Genomic DNA, 15,549 nt, shown 5'->3' on the forward strand with positions numbered 1-15,549 from the left:
GGACATTTAGGCTCTTTCCATAATTTGGCTATTGTTGACAGTACAGACTCTTAAACACAGAGAACAATTGATGGTTGCCAGAGGGAAGCAGGTAGGGGATGGGAAAATAGATAAAGGGGATTAAGAAGTACAAACTTCCAGTTATAAAATAAGTCATGGAGATGAAAAGTACAGCATAGGAATATTGGCTATAATATTGTATAATGTCGTATTGTGACAGATGGTGACTATGCTTATTATGGTGAGCACTGAGTAAGTAATGTATAGAATTGTTGAATCAATACGTTGTACACTTGAAACTAATAAAACATTGTATGCCAACTATACTTTAATAATGATAATAAAACAATTTCAGGCCAAACTCATTTTCCTTACTTACCGTGTCAAGTTTATCTTCAGTAATGTTTTCAGATATTAAATGGGACTGCTTGACCTCTGTCAGAACATGGCATTTCATGAATACTATTCTATCAACAACAAAATAGTGGGCTGGAGGTACCTGGGTGGCTCAGCCTGTTAAGTGTCTGATTCTTGATTTTGGCTGAGGTCATGATCTCACAGTTTGTGGGACTGAGACCCACATCAAGCTCTGAGCTGACAGCGCGACAGTGTGGAGCCTGCTTGAGATTCTCTTACCCTCTCTCTCTACCCCGCCCTGGTTGTGTGCTGGCACACACGTGCGCGTGTAGTCTCTCTCTCTCTCAAAATAAATAAACTTAAAAATAATAGGAGCCTGGCTCAACTTAGTCTCATTTCTCCTTATTCTTCTGAATACCTCTTCAGTTCATTTCAGAAAAACCTAATTATTATCTATTGTATGCAGTTTTCTAAAACTGAGGGTCCTTTCCTTAGCTGCTGAATACTTTCCTTCGTTGATTTAATTATGCTTTCAAAGGTACGTGGTGTCAGGTAAGAAATAACACGTTCAATAATGCTAATTTATTGACATTTATACATAAGTACAATATTTTTTATAATGTACTTCTGTTGTAAACCTCAGTATGTCACATGTTTTTTTGGTTTTTTGTTTCAATACATTTTCACCTTAGCTAGGGTGGCCATATAATTTATTGTCCATAACAGAACACTTTGAGTTTGAAAGAGGAAGTTACTAATAATTATGCCAGGTCAATAGATACAAACTGAGCCGGTCCTGGGAAAACTATGTTCCTTGGAGCAAATCCAGGTCACCACCTGTTTTTGAATAGCCCAGAGACTAAGAGTAATGTTTTTCATTTTTTGATGGCTGGAAAAAATCAAGAGAAGAATAATATTTCATGACATATTAAAGTTATACAAAATAATTTGTGTCCATAAATAGAGTTCTATTGGAACACAGTCACATCAAATCATTTATATATGGTGTATGGCTGCTATCACGCTACAATGGCAGAAACACAGCATATTGCCTAGAATATTTACTGTTTTAATCTTTAGAGAAAAAGCGCACTGACCCCTGAGGCAGAATAATCCCAACCATAGCCCAACTGAGACCATTCATTTCAATTGGACAGGATCTTTCTTTTCGAATAGTGCCAGTTAAGTGGCATGTCTGCAAAGAATGCTTGCATGTATTATGATAATACATATTATGATAATACGCACGATAGTACTGATGCCAATGCCAATGATGATGTTTCTGGTAATATATTTACCTACCCTGTAGTTTCCTATGGACAAGAAACTCTTCCAGGTCATATTTTTGGATCTGCTAGTCTTTTAGTCCTTCAACAATATACTTTTGCACATAATTTTTCAAGCTGTTAATTTGTTTTATGTATAAAAAATAGGTTTCTCTTCAAGAACCAGACTGCTTCCATTTTCTCTGACAAAAAAATTGTCAGGCAACCTTGAAAACAATTTTGAGTTTTTGTCTGAATGCTTTTAAAAGTGTGGGGTAGAGCAATATTTTAAAGTAACCTCATTCTGTCTCTTTGGTATTGAATTAAAGGAGTTACAGGAATTCTAGCTCGTTGCCCAATAGGCCAGATAAATTTCCTCTTTAAAGTGAGTCATTTATTTGTTGGCTAATTAACAAGTCATGTGCTCTCATAAAAGTTAACACAATTGGCTCATTTGCAGCATCGTTGTCTATTAAGTTTAACTGAAACTGTGAGCTTATTGAGCCTACTTACCATCTTCTAGATTAAGTTGGATTTGCCAGTAGGCACATGTAGAATATTTTTAGGAACTACACAAAATACAAAAATCTGTATATATAGAAATTAAATTAACTGGAACTTAAATTACCATCAGAATAACAACAGATACGTTGTTCTTGTACATTTGTTTACTGATTAGATGGTTCAGTGTTGTCTCCTGTGAAACGCAATACAGTTAGCAAACGGCAGCCAGTGTGAGCTGGAGGCTGGTGAGGAATGAGGTCTGAATTAGTATTCTCCTGGCACCAAAAATGTGCCATTCATATCTTTTCACTTAAAACACTAATTGCATATAATAATTCTAGGTTTTAGTTTTAAAAAGAACCCTTCATGTATAGGGTACTGTAGAACTATTCAGTTCATATGTCAACCCTAATTAAAACCTATCTCAGAATTCATTAAAATCAGGCTCAACTGTTTAACATCTCTTACAGCAGTGCACCTTTAGATGAAAAAACACTGCACTCTCCATTTTTTCCCTTTTCAGTCTTTGTTGTGTAATTAATAGAAACCATTAATTTGGAAGGATGGATTAAAAATGGAATAAATAGTATAGGCTTTGTGTAATTCTCTAAAGGTTTTCTATGTCATAATCAAGGTGAAGAAAAAATGCTTATTGCAAATGTCCTGAGCTGTCAGAACTATATATTTAGAATCATTAAGTCTTTGGTAACCTGTGAAAATAAAATACATAATGAGGATAAAATTAAATGGATGATAGAATCTGAGCTTCAATGACTTGAAGGAAAAAAAAAAAACCCACAAAACTCCTAACTTCAGTTCTTACATGCTAGTCAAAGGGAAATAAAACTCTTCTCTTTTTTTTCTTTTTCTTTTCACATTTTAGCACAGAAAATTACTGTTAGTCATCTCAATTGATGATTTAATATTTTATCCAATTTGTAGTGTGGTGACGGAAATTTACTGAAATGGTTCTAGTAGAACTTGTAAGTATATATGATGAAGAATGCTGAGTCTTTTGTTATTCAGAGAAAACCAAAAGAAAATATGATTGGCTGAGTAACTGAGAAATAAAATATATGCTTCCCATGAGGGCAGAAGTGTGAGAAGTTCTGTGTCTTCACATCAATACCAAAGTGGGTCCTCTTGCATTCCAGAAGAAAACCTTGAGGAAACATCCACAAACAAAAGCCTAACTCCTGTGGATGTATCTTAGTCAACGCAGGCATTTGCCATAAACTCATAGCTTAAACAAAGAACACTTATTTCCCACATTTCTCGAGCTCAGAAGTCCAGCATCAAGGTGCTGACAGATTCAAGGTGGGCTTAGAGCTGCTTCCCGGTTCATGGACTGCAGTCTTCTTGCTATGTGCTCACACGTTGAAAGAGCCAACAGAGTTCTGCGAGGTCTCTGTTATAGGGCACTAATCTCATTCATAAGGGCTCCTTTCTCATGACCTTCACCTCCCAAAGGCCTCACTTTTTAATACCATCATATTGGGTGTCACTATTTCAGCATGTGAATTTGGGGGGGGACACAAACTCTCAGCCCATAACAAGGTGATGATAACCCTGAGAGTGGCTCACAATGAAGCCATTGTGTTAGGTCACCTATTATATATCAAAACTAATAATGAAGAGGTTAAAACAATAATCACAGGTTAAAATGAGGAAATTCCCTAAGTTATTCTTTTAAAATATAGGAACAAATCTTTCTACTTGTTGTTTTGTCCTGGGAAAGCTCCATCAAGGAAGTGTAGAGACAGACTTGTAATATTTTGATTCCTGCTCCTGGCTCTATCTTCGGCCATAAGGAATAAACTATTTGTATGTGGGGCCTCCCAGTAAGCTCACATTTTATCCCTGTCCTGAATCACCTTTTCAGCTAAAGGTTACTAGGAGCTGCAATCTGTGGTGCTTAAATGGGAAAACCTATCTTGGACCATCATAAAATTGACACCAACACCCTGCAGACTCTGTCTTCATCCTCAGATTGTTCCTGGAATTTCTGCATAAAAAAATTTCATGCACTAAAAATTCATACACAAATTAAAAAGATAATTTAACTCAATAATTTTGGACTTTCAACAAAGAAAAACTCATATTGTCACAGGAAACATGTTTCTTCGAATGCCTAAACATCTCATTAAGGGCACGTAGTTGATCCCAGTGATGTTATGAATTATTAGTTAATTTCTTAAAAATTCATAAAACTTTATTTATATCCTCGTCTATTTCCCTGAGTCTGGAACATTTACCAAGATTGATGTCGGTCTAGAACAGCGAAAACTGCCTTTCATGAGCTAAGAGTGTAGTGGGAAAGATGGACAAGAAGCATGTTCAAGGGGCGGGACTTTACACCTATGCCAAAAAAAAAAAAATAGGGCAGAATGAATTTTTAATTTTTCAAAATTACACTATTTGTTATTTTTCACTTTTGGAAATCAAGTTATTAATTTTAGAGCAAGAGTTCTCAGGACATAGTATTCTCCTAACCATTATATATTTCACAGAAGTTCTGAGACTTTCACATCATCATTGCCATCTCTATCTTGAAATCTTTTTTTTAAATTTTTTAACATTTATTCATTTTTTGAGAGACAGAGCATGAGTGGGGGAGGGGCAGAGAGAGAGGGAGACACAGAATCCAAAGCAAGCTCCAGGCTCTGAACTGACAGCACAGAGCCCAACATGGGGCTCAAACTCACACACCATGAGATCATGACCTGAGCTGAAGTAGGACGCTTAACCAACTGAGCCACCTAGGTGCCCCCCTATCTTGAAATCTTAAAACAAAAATCCACTCCCCAAATCATAGCAATCCTTCAGACTTAATAGTTATGACAGAAATTGGCTAGCTACTAACCAAACCGGTTTTCCTTTCTGCATTATGTCCACAGCTAGACTTCATTTCTAAGCTTTTCTTGAAGTTGGGTGGTACCACCAGGTTGATGTCTGGTTTCACTGGCCCACAGATTGTGAATGGAAGTGATGTTATCCTACTGTGAGGCCTGGCTCAGGAAATCAAAAAGAATGAAGAAAGTCCAGAAATTTGGGAGTTGAAAGGGATGAAAAAGTGGATGCCTGCCACTGTGCTTCTAAAAGTAAGAAATAAAATTGAAGTAGCTTTGGAGGTCCAAGGGTCCATGACAAAGATCAGATTAAGAGTATGGCTTTTTTACTGAAATAGGAATTAGATTTCCAAATCTTCTACAAAGGAAGTCCTAAACTCCCGCAGCAACTTCAGGTATGGTGATAGTGATCAAGAAAGAAGTTTCCATAGGGTGCAGGAAGGGCCGGGGAGAAAACCAGAGAAGGGAGATGTTAAAAAAAAAATTAAACTCAGAGTCTAATCAAGAAATGTCCCAATCCTCCTGGGTAGGGCCCCTTCAAAATATTTGCTCTGCAGAATTTCATCAATTCTTGCCACTGTCACTTTTTTTCTTTTCTGAATGGAAGATTTTATTGTGGTTATCTTATTTTTCACTACCTTTGTACTTGGCTCTATGTATGGTTTGGAAGTAGGGAATGGAAGTATGTTGTTTTATATTCACAAGGGTTATCAACTTTTAAGAGCCATATTTGGACTTAATGGAGAGGTTTTGCATGACCAGAAGATACTGGACTTCTTGCTGGATGCAATGGCTGAGCAAAACTTTGAGGGAGTGGAAGAATGAGTTCTGTATATGGGAGGAAAAGGAATATAAACTTTTAGTGACTAAAAGAGAAGATGAGGAGAGACTAGCTAAATTTAACAAAAATCCATTTCCTCTTTCTCCTTGGCACACATTTTCCAGCTTTTCTTGACTTAGGTTAAAGCCGGAAGTCTGAGTGCTAATTGATGGAATGTAGATATGATATATTCCATGTCTAAGCCTAGCCTATAAGAATTTCTTGCATGTTCCTACTCTTTCTCTTCTTTTGCCTTGCCATTAAATACATAATGACTGGGTTGACTATTGAAGCTATGTTTAAAGATGGCAGAGGATTCATCAACATGGGTCCTGATTATCTGCAAGGAGAATATCCCCACTCATCCATGCTGCTATTTGGTTAGTGCATAAATGAGAAATAAATCTCAACTGAGATAAGTCATTGAGATTTCAGCATTTATCTGTTACATAAAAGTTAGGGTGCCTAAAAATATATACTAGTAAAAATAGACAGCTTTTAAAAGTCCCACTGAAAATAGCATTTTTTAAGATTAAGAAATCCAGCATAGTTTATTGCTGAATTCAATTGAGATTGTGTTTGAAATGGTAAAATTTTGGATTATGTTACCATCTCAACAACTAAACAACTATTCTGTTTTCAATAACACTGCTGTTATTGGCATGGGAAGCCAATAGAGTTAATTTTCTAATATTCCAATGGAGACATTTTGTATGGGTTTCTGGAAAGAAATAGAACATTTGGTTGCAAAAATTACAATATTACACACAAGGTTGACCATTTGTACATTAACAAATTTTTCAGCAGAATGAATAATTCCAGTTAGAAACATTAGGACAAACAAAATGAGTCTTTGACCAGTGTTAAAACTGGGTAAGTCTTTAGAGAAAATAGAAAAGAAATTGCAAGAATGATGGCATTCATTAAGGTTCAGCTTCAAAACTGCCCCTACCTTAACTTTCTGGCTGGAATTCTGTCCTGGAAAGAAATCAGTAGAGACTTTGGGATAAGGATCCATGCCTTGATGTATTGCTCCCCTTCTCCCCTTCTGCTCCCCTTCAAAAGGTCCTCTGATTTGGCAAGAAATATACATATTCACAACTCTTTTTAAATAACTTCCTCAGAACACAGGTGAACCAATAGTGCTGGTACTGATTTTTGTAATCCTGAATCCTTATGTGGTAGATCATTTATTTATTTAACAAATATTTACTGAGCATCTATGATGTGTCAGGCACTGCTTCTGAATATTAGAGACACAGTAGTGTTCAAAACATGACAATCTCTGCCATCATGGCATGTAGTCTGAGGGGAAAGGCAGAACACTGAAAAGATAAATGGGTAAATTACACGGTGCTAGTGACAAGTGCTAAAGAGAAAAATAAAATGAAGTAGAAGAATACGTATAATTGGGATGGAAACTACAATTTTAGAAAGAGTAAGATTCACTGAAATGGTGTCACTTGAGGAAGCCTAAAGGAAGGTATGGTCTAACCCGTGTTGGTACACAGGAAAGTTATTCCAAACAGAAGGAAGAGCAGGGGTGAATACCTGACATGGGAGCATGCCTGACATGTGTGAGGAACCCTAAGGAGGCTAATGAGATCAAAGCCAAATAAATACAAGGGAAGAGTTGGAGGGGATGATGACTTAAAGATCATGAGATACTGGGTGACATAAGACTTTATGATTCATAACAAAAATTTTGGTTCTGGGGTACCTGGTTGGCTCAGTTGGTTAAGTGTCAGACTTCAGCTCAGGTCACGATCTCATGGTTCAGTTTGTGAGTTCAAGCCCTGCATCGAGCTCTCTGCTGACAGCGCAGAGCCCGCTTAGGATCCTCTGTCCCTCTTTCTCTTCCGTTTCTCCACTTGCACTCTCTCTGTCTGTCTCAAAAATAAATAAATAAACTTAAAAAAAATATTTTGGTTCCACTCTGAGTGACCTGGAGAAATTGAGATCTGCCAATCTTATGGAATTACTGTGGCTCCAGTGTTGAAAACAGAGTGAAGAAGCCCAGATCAGAATCCAGGTGAGCCTTCTGAAGGTTATTACACAAATCCAGGCAGGAGATGATGTGGCTCAGACCAGGGCCATGATTGGGAGGAGTCATCACAGTCTAGGTGTGTTTTGCAGCTAGAGCTGACAGGATTTAATGAGAGACCAGATGTGGAGTCTCAGAGAAAGGGAAGAGGCAAAACTTTTGGCCCTGAAAGAGTGGAATTACCATTTCCTGAGATGGGGCTGATAGCAGGAGGGGCTAGTTTAGAGGGAAATAGGAAGAGACCAGATTTAACATATTTAAGCTTGGGATGTTTACTGGATATTTCAAGTGGAACTACTGAGTATGTGCTTGGGTATATGCCTTGAGTTCACCGCAGCCTTTTGGGCTGGTGATGCAGATATGGAGCGGCATAGACACTGCTTAGGACTCAGAGATTGAATGATATCACTTCGGGATTAAGTGTAGCAAGACAAAAGAAACAGTCTGAGGACTACACTCTTATGTTTAGGTATTTAGAAGAAAAGGAGGAACCATCAAAGGCTCTGAAAAGGAATAGCTAGAATTATAGGAGAAAAATGAAGCAAACATGGTCTCATGGAAGCCAAGTACTGAAAATGTTTCAAGATGGAGCAAGATATCCATTAACCAGGTTGAGTAAAACGAGCGCTGAGAAATTATATTTGGATTTAGAATGTGGAGATCATCGATGACACAGTTATAGCAAAGCATGGGGACAGAAACCTGATGGGAATAGATTCGACAGAGGAAAGAAATAGTTGGAGGCAGTATCCCCTTTGCATTTGATGGATACAAGTGATAAGGTTGTGGCCATAAATTAAAGTAGACTTCAGTATTTTGACATACATTGCTCCAAATGAGGACTCCAGCTCATACTTATCAAATATTTATTGGAATTTACAATTAGCATGAAACTGTCGTGTTGGGAGATCAAGCTTCAATGTTACCTTTTCTGTGAAGTCTTTTCTGCCTCCCTCATACAGTTCATTGCTGTGGTTTTTGTGCTCCTGAACATTTCATTAATGTATTTGCAAAATTCGTGTTGTAGTATTGTGTTGCAGCATTTGCAAAATTTGTGTTTAATCATTTATTTCTGTGTTTGTCTCTCCCATTACATTGGGAGTCCCTCAACTTTATATAAAAATACAGTGTTTTGGTAAAAGTATTCACTCAATAAATGTGTGCTGACTGAATATTATTTTAAGTTAGTCTAAATTATGTAGGGCAATACAAAAAGGAGATTTATTGGGTGTTGAGGACTATAAGAGTCCTCATTCACTTTTCCCAAGATCTAAAGCCTGGCACTTTCAGGAAATAATGGCACCTACTTCTTGGAATGTAGTTGTGCATTGTCCCTTTTATTATGAAATAAAGGCCTTACAAAATAATTAATCATGAATGTGCCATTCAACTAATTATTATGCTTTTATATTTTTTGTTTCTTTTTCCCCTCAGATTACCAAAATTGTTTCTTTTTCTCATTATAACATTATTCAAATGATGAATTTAATACTTTTATATATAACAGAATCTAGGTAAAGTTTTTTTTCTGTGGGACAGAAATCTGGAATTCAGTTGACAGACTTTTTGAAAATTTCCATGTCCTTGGAGTTTATGAGTGCTCAAATTAACATTACTATAATTTCAATTTAAAAGAGAGACAGTTGATCTGATTTGGAATACTGGGTGCTTCTGTGAAGCTGCTTTCCCAAGGATGATTAGTTTTGATATTAATTTTTAATAGGGCTCTTTTACAGCTTGCTCGCACATAAGATCCTATTTGAGGCATTGAATTTGAGTATAAGAAAAATGCCTATTAAGACTAAGATATTAAATATGTATATAAAATCTTTTATGCTTCTCTACACTTTAAACAAATAATTGTCATGGATGCCAAACTATCTTTAAGAAACCCCTTACTTGAACTACGCACTGAAAAAAGTGTATAGGTTCAAATTCATATGTTAATTCTGTTGTAAATAACATCAGACAAATATTTTGTGACTGAGACTTTTTGTTTCTTTTGATTGTTGTTTTTAAAGAGGAAACTTTAGGCAAAGAAATTGCTTGCACATGTTTTATCTATCATTTATCTATCTATCTATCTATCTATCTATCAATCATCTATCTACTTAATCTATCTAAAATCTATCTTCCCAAATTGAATTCCAGTCCTTATGAAAATCACCTTTAGAATTTATAGCAACTTCACTATACTTTTCAAGACTACATCAAATAAAATATAATTCTGATGAATTGTTCATTATATTTGTTTTAATGAGCAGCTGAATAATTTTGATGTAGAAGATCCTACACCAAATATGCAGGCATAATGGAAATATTTTCTCAGATTATAGTTAAAATAGATAATCTTTTTTTTAATGTTTATTTTTGAAAGAGAGAGAGAGACAAGAACATGAGCAGAGGAGTGGCAGAAAGAGAAGGAAACACAGAGTCCAAAGCAGGCTCCAGGCTCTGAGCTGTCAGCATAGAGCCTGACACGGGGCTTGAATTCATGATCTGTGAGATCATGACCTGAGCTGAAGTTGGATGCTTAACAGACTGAGCCACCCAGGCACCCCGGAGAATCTTTACTAAATTAGCATAACAGCAAATGTATAATGACTTTCCATGTGTGACTTTTTACAAACTTACCTGCTTACAGGTATGTGTCATGGACAATTTTCACTTGGTTAAATAGTATCTGAATGTTCTCTTTGGAAAGGTCTCCTGTGAATAGATCTTAGTAGAAGAAAGGACCCTATCTGCTGTTTCTAAAACTCAGGCAGGGTAGATTGTCCTGCATCTGGCAGCTTAGTTCTTGAGCATATAAACTTAGGTTTGGCCAACTGCTCAGGACTTTGGATCTTGAGCAAGTGAAACAGATATGGCAACAGTTAGATATTACCTACAGTATCAGTAGTAGAGCTGAGATCCAACAGAAGTGACAGATGTCTATAGATGTGGTGTCCTTACCTGTGGCATGACCATAGTGGTGTGCTTGATTGCCTATTGGCTGCATTTGCAGTTACATTTCCTGTCTTGGTGTCATTCTGTTTTCCAGATTTTCCATCATTCTGAAAGCTACCCACAATTCTTCCAATGAATTCCTTTTCTGCTCAAGTTAGCCAGTCTGTTTCTGCTGTTTGCAACCAAGACTGATAGAGTATGACATATGAATATACTGATATCACAGATGTAGGAAACACTGAGACCCCTTAAAATACATTTTTATTTGCATTTGAAAAACATTCTGCAATGTTTCTGGTAACCTGAAATCAAGAGTTAAATTCGCAAAGATTTTGGGATGTGTGTGTGTGTGTGTGTGTGTGTGTGTGTGTGCAAACATCACCAAAAGCTTATACCTGACAATCACAGATGGTCTGAGTCTTTATTTTATTGTGCATATTCATAAAATGATGACCTATTCAAATTCAGATTTTCTTTTCTTTCTAAGCAATTTCAGCAATTGCCTGGGAGAATTCATTGTTAACTATCACATAGCAATGGAAGTTTTCTCTTTTATTATGTTATGTGATGAAATGGAATATTCTTTTTTTTTTTTTGAGAAAAGGGCATGATATACCACTTTCAAAATCTAATTTTAGATGAACAAAAATTAAACTTTTAAAGAAACAAGAGGAATGACAACTTGGAAAATACAGAATAGTAACCTTTATTCACATCACTGTATTTACTAATTATAAATGGAAAAAGTTGAAGTCACACTGCAGAGATTTTTCTATTTCATGGTAGATCCAGGTAGCAGGAAATAAACACACACACACACACACACACACACACACACACCAGAAGTCTCTGGCGACATATTCCTACTATTTTTCCTGTTAATCTCTGTCTCTCTCTGTCTCTCTGTCTCTCTCTCTCTCTGTGTCTCTCTCTCATCTCTCTCTCACCCCCCCCCCCATCTCTTTCTCATCTCTCTCTCACCCCCTCTTCCCTCCTCCCTCCCTCTCCTCTCCCCTCTCTTCTTTTCCTTCTCCCTTTTTTTCAGATTTAAGGCCAGGTTGACTTCTTTAAAAAAAATTTTTTTTTTAATGTTTATTTATTATTGAGAGACAGAGAGAGACAGAGCATGAGCATGGGAGGGGCAGAGAGAGGAAGAGACACAGAATCTGAAGGAGGCTCCAGGCTCTGAGCTGTTAGCACAGAGCCTGAAGTGGGGCTTGAACTCATCAACCGAGTGAGATCATACCTAAGCCGAAGTCAGACACTTAACTGACTCTGCCACCAAGGCGCCCCCAGACCAGGTTGGCTTCTTAGAGAAAGGCTTCAAGAAACAGATGCCTTCTTCTCTAGTTTAGTTATAGTCTTCTAAGCATCCAGATTAACTGTCCCAGACAATTCCTTTTAGATGGCTGTTTGAAGGTTGCCTAATCACACTTTCCTATGAGTGAATGAATGAATGGATGGATGCCGAATGAACATTTCAAGTTATCTGACAAAGGTAACTGTCTTGTCAGTCTAAACTAAATTTGATTTGTAAAATATCCGAAATCAACAGATGGCATATTCTTCTTGAAGTGATAACTATCTTGAGAATATACCTCAAAAAAGAAAATGAAGACCACTGTTTATATTCTTGTGTTACTTGACAAAAAATATATATTTGTGTAGGGACCAAGGGCTAGCCACCTCAAGATGTGCCACTTTGGCATGCAGATTATGGCAAACTGATCAAGGCACAAAAGACTCAGGAAGAAACTTGACCTTCCCTCTAAATGCCTAAAAGATTTTAGTTAGAGGACTTGCTCCAGGCAGAGAGCTACCACCATAGATAACTACATTATAATATGAACTAGGTGTGATTGACTGGGAGGATCCTAGCAAGGCTTTACTTGATCAAGGTCTAAGTTCCTTTGCTTCTGAAAGGCCAGTAAACATTTGTTTACCAAACATTTAACTCCATTCTTCCTATGAATTGCTTTCTTTCCCTTTAAAGTCCCAGACCTCCACCCCTTTCTCCTGAGTCCAGTTTGACCTAAATAACCTCATTTTGCCTGACTGTCTTTGGAATTTCATGTCTCTGTGGATTCCCTGTACATCCAAAATTAAATTTTAATTCTTTTGTTCATCTGTCTCATGTCAATTTAATTTTTGGTTCAGTTAGAAGAACCTTGATTGACAGAGGAAATATTTTCTCTCCTACATTTGCCATATGTTAAGCCATAGAATCTTTCTAATATATTGTTAACATTGAATTGTGAGAGAATAGAAATTTCTGAACACACATGCTAGTTGGTCTATCTATAAACTAGAAATATACATTTCTAGGAAAAAAATGTTTTTCCAAATTAAAAAAAAAAAAGTCTTTCTCCTTGTCAACATTTAAAGTTATTAGACAGTAAGACTTCCCAAAGCATAAACTAGTTATCTATCTGTCCACAGGAAAGACGTATCCCCAGAAGTAAATTTGATTCCAAATCTTTAAAAAAAATCTGCTTTTCTCCATGTCAGCATTTAAAGCAGGTGCCATCTTCTGATTAATTAAACACAAGATGTTACTTATTCTAAAATCTTAGCAAATAAAACTTAAACAGAAACTGTTGGCTGCACTGTTGTCATTTCTTCTTCTTTTTGAATCATCCCGAACACCACATGGCTGGCTTGCAGGCTTATTTTCCAGATGACTGATAGCTATGTGATTTTGTGTTTGTGGATGTGAGTGTGTGAACTATTTTGAAAGACATGAGCTTGAAGCAGTTCAAATCTCTGGCAACAATTTCTTAAGGAGTATGTCATATATGAGCTATTGACCACATTTTTGCCAGGTCACTTGTCAAATGAGTGGTAGGGAGATGTCAAGTTCAAAGCAACCACACTCTACATCTGTTTAGAAAACCATGTAAGAGTTCTGATAGGTACTTTAGAACACTGAAGAAACCCTTGCTCTTTACTATTAGCATATTATAGTCTCCAAAGACTATTTTATAAATCCCTTTAAAAAAATACGGTCCCCAAATTTTCTCAGGAAATTCCATGTGCTTGGAGTACTTGTTTAAGCACAATTCAAAACTGCAGGAGGTAGAAGTCTGCTGTAGTTTAGTGTAAAGTTAACTTTTTTGAATGTAAAAAAGGTCAAAATTAATGAAGAAACTAGCAAATTCAAAGTTCCACTGAGGAACATCCCAGTGCTTTTAGCAATTCACTTGAATTGCAGGAGGAAAACCACCCCCTTTAACATTTTAAAGCTTTGAAAGCCTAATGAACCATGCTACCTCCTGTAGTTTCTACCAAACCAAAATTTGTGCGAGGAGCAGGCTCATTAGCATTAAGTGGAAGCAGACCATTCAGCTCTTGCAATAGCTTCTTATAACGTTTTCACCATTATCATTGTATTTGGTTGATAAAATATTGCTATCTCAACTGTTACTTTGTTTTTCTTGTTGTTGGTGTAAAATTCCTGTTATCCCAAGAATTAAATGTCATTTCCAAATGACAAATGACTTTACTTTTAACAGTATCCAAAATATATTCATTGTTCAACGAGGTAGATTCTTGCACCAAGGTGGTTCTTGTTATGTTTAATCGTTTACTTCACCTTCTCTATGTCCCAAGCTGTTAGGTAATGACTTGGGGGATAGGAAGAAAACAAGCAATTAGAGGATATTAGATGTAGAGATAATATTTGTGTGTGTGTGTGTGTGTGTGTGTGTGTGTGTGTGTGATTACAATGGAGATATGTTGTCAAACCTCGAAATATTAGCAATTCATTTAATTCAACTGTTTTAAAGATTTTTACATCTCAGCATTTTAGGGAAAAATTTGTGTTGCAGTGAGAAACCCATGCATTATTTACAGCACACCCTTCCAGATGACCTGATTCTGATTCTGTGGGAGTCTACCTTTCATTGCATTTGAACTTGCATTTTACAAGTTGTAGATAAGTGATACGAAGGCAAAATATTTCTTGTCTGTAGACATGTAAATAAATTCTGTTGGTTAAAGATTCAATTGGATGAATTGAATTACTCTTTCTTTCTCTGGAAGAAGTCAGTTTTGCTTCTATTAGCATATTAATTTCAATATTCTTGATCTATAAATGTGTCTGTTTTTTGGATTGTCCTTTTATCTGGTTGTAACATCTTATTCAGTGACTCATTAATAATTAATGTGTTCATTTTATATGTGCATCGAAAGTCATGCTTTTTTCCCAACTAGATTGAACTCCACAGGATTTGCATTATGTTTATATTTTGCTAACAAAATACAAATGTATTCCTTATGTTATATATAGTTCAATTTGTAAAATTAGCATCTCCTTTTTGTTGTACTGCCCCGTAACAAACAGATGTGCATATAATTAGTATTTTGATCTAAACTGGCTCAAACAACATCATTCAAGATTAAAATCAGTATTCTATTTTACATTTAAAAAAATGTGTATATATATATTTGGCCTCCATTTTCCTAAGAATTCTGGAAAACGATCTTAATGGATTATCCAAAATTTGACATGTCTTTTGCAAAATGTTATATAAAAAAGATACATATAGTTACAGGAATATCCTCCATGGGTGTGATGGATCTAATGTTAATAAAGGCTCATGTGTCAAAGGCAATTGCATTCTATGTTCCACACCCAAAAGTTTTCGATGAGATACAAATTGTGATTTGCCTTTAAATCATGTACACACCGGAAGCATTGGAAAATAAAGGGATGACATTAAAGAAAAAAAAAGTATAAACAAAGTTACTTATTTATAAATA

Source organism: Panthera tigris, chromosome C1 (assembly GCF_018350195.1).
Source record: "Panthera tigris isolate Pti1 chromosome C1, P.tigris_Pti1_mat1.1, whole genome shotgun sequence".
NCBI lineage: Eukaryota > Metazoa > Chordata > Mammalia > Carnivora > Felidae > Panthera > Panthera tigris.